The following is a 2,445-nucleotide window of genomic DNA, read 5'->3' as shown; positions in this document are numbered from 1 at the left end:
GGTCAGGACAACGTTTTACTTTCAGGTGAGTGAATCTCCTTCTCCCCCCCATCCCGTCACACACACCCAAGGTGGGACACAGAGTGAAGCTGCCTCTCCCCATCCCTTTGCATACTCCCAGTGTGGGTCACAGAGTGAAGCTCCTTTCCCCCATCCCATCACACACTCCCAGCGTGAGGCAGATATCAGTCTCCATTCTTATCGAACATCTCTCCTGTTACAGGGCCTCGTAAGGGAAGGAAGGTGTACAGGCATTTCGGACCTGCTACTGGACACCCCACAGTCACACCAAGTATGAATCTACTCCCCCCCCAGACCCTCATTACCCCCTTGCCCCCCCCCCACTTTTCAGCTCCATCCCACTTTGACCTCCTGTCACTGGTTGATTCCCCACCCCTCTCTAAACCTGGGGTCACTGGGCAGTGATGGGTAACAGGAATCCTGGGTGATTCCCCCCTCTCTCTAACCCCAGGGTCACCGGGCAGTGACATGGAACGTAGAACACTATGGCACAGTACAGGCCATTTGCCCCTGTTGACTGTAAGGTAAAACATCATGAGATGGGAATGTGTAGGGAGTTACCCTGTACAGGGCAGTAACAAGAAGGGGAGGTGTCCTTGTACTCCTGTTAGGTAAAACATCATGAGATGGGAATGTACAGGGCTGTAACAAGATGTAAATGCATCCTTGTACTTACAAGATAAGAGAGACATTGATGGATTGAGAGGCAGGAAGCTAGCAGGGAAAGGATAGCAACAGTTTTAGTCATTGGACAAGTAATGATATGATGATGTTCTAAGCATGTATCCAAGGGTATAAAAAATCACCATTTTGCTGATAACGGCAGAATGCATTCTCCGACTAACTTTGTTAGTCGCAAGTGTTACAATCCGGTAATAAAGAACAAAGAACCCTGATTTCGACTCAGTCTGGTGTTTGTCTCACTCATTCATGAACAAAGCAGACCTAACATGACCCATATATTCCTTTAAATAAGTACTCAACCCTCCCTATCCCGTAACCCTGCTTTCCTTCCATCCATGAGTCTGAGTCTCTTAAATACCCCCAATGTTCCAGGTCCCCACCACTCTCTGTGTAAAAACTTACCCCTGACGTATCCCCTGAACTCCCCTTCCTTCACTTTGATCAGACGTCCTCTGGTGTTTGCTCATCCTGCCCTTTGGTAACAGGTGCTGACCGTCCACCCCATCTACGCCCATCAGTCTCCTCTCATCCTTCTACGCTCCAAAGAGAAAAGTCCCAGCTCTGCGAACCTTGCCTCATAAGACATGTCTTCCAATCCAGGCACCATCCTGGTGAATCTCCTCTGCACCCCTCCATAGCTTCCTCATCCTTTCTGTAATGAGGTGACCAGAACTGAACACAATACTCCAAGTGTGGTCTCACTAGAGATTGGTAGAGTTGCAACATGACCTCTCTACTCCTGAATTCAATCCCCCTATAAAAGAAGCATAGTGTCCCACAGGCTCCACCGTGCAGCAACCTTGGGGATGTATGGATTTGGACCCCAAGGTCCCTCTGTTCATTCACACTCTTAACCCTGGACTCAGCCTCCTGTTTGTCATTCCAAAATGCATCACATCACACTTACCCGGACTGAACTCCATCGGCCACTTCTCCGCCCAACTCTTATGCATCCTGTCGATATCCTCTTGTCAACTTCAACAACCTTCAGCGCCGTCCCCACCTCCTCCAACCTTCAGCTCCGTCCCACCTCCTCCAACCTTCAGCTCCGTCCCCACCTCCTCCAACCTTCAGCTCCGTCCCACCTCCTCCAACCTTCAGCTCCGTCCCCACCTCCTCCAACCTTCAGCTCCGTCCCACCTCCTCCAACCTTCAGCTCCGTCCCCACCTCCTCCAACCTTCAGCTCCGTCCCCACCTCCTCCAACCTTCAGCTCCGTCCCCACCTCCTCCAACCTTCAGCTCCGTCCCCACCCCCTCCAACCTTTGTGTCACGCGCAAACTTACTGACCCATCCTTCCGCCTCTTCATCCAGGTCCTTTATAAACTTTATAAAGATCCCAAAGAGCTGGGTCCCAGAACAGATCCCTGTGGCCCCTCCATGAGTCACCCACCTCCAGGCAGAAAACATTCTGTTCACGTCGACTCTGGTTTCTACCTGCCAGCCAATATTTTATCCACACGACCAAGGTTCCACTAATCCCGAGCCTCATGACTTTCTGAAATGGTCTCCCGTGGGGACCTCTTGAAATCCTAGCTAAAATCCATGTCGACCATATATACCATCCGACCCTCATCAATTCTTTTGTTATATCCTCAAAAATCTCATTTAGGCTCAAGAGGCCCGACCTTCCCTTCACAAAGCCCTGCTGACTATCCTTGAGTAGATGGTATCTCTCCAAATGCTCATCGATTCTGTCCTTCCGAATCCTCTCCAATAGCTTGCCCCCCACTGAATTCGA

The sequence above is a fragment of the Narcine bancroftii genome, chromosome 3 (genome assembly GCF_036971445.1).
Source record: "Narcine bancroftii isolate sNarBan1 chromosome 3, sNarBan1.hap1, whole genome shotgun sequence".
In the NCBI taxonomy this organism is placed as follows: Eukaryota; Metazoa; Chordata; class Chondrichthyes; order Torpediniformes; family Narcinidae; genus Narcine; species Narcine bancroftii.
The sequence above is the reverse complement of the archived record's forward strand: the minus strand, read 5'-3'. Positions refer to the sequence as shown.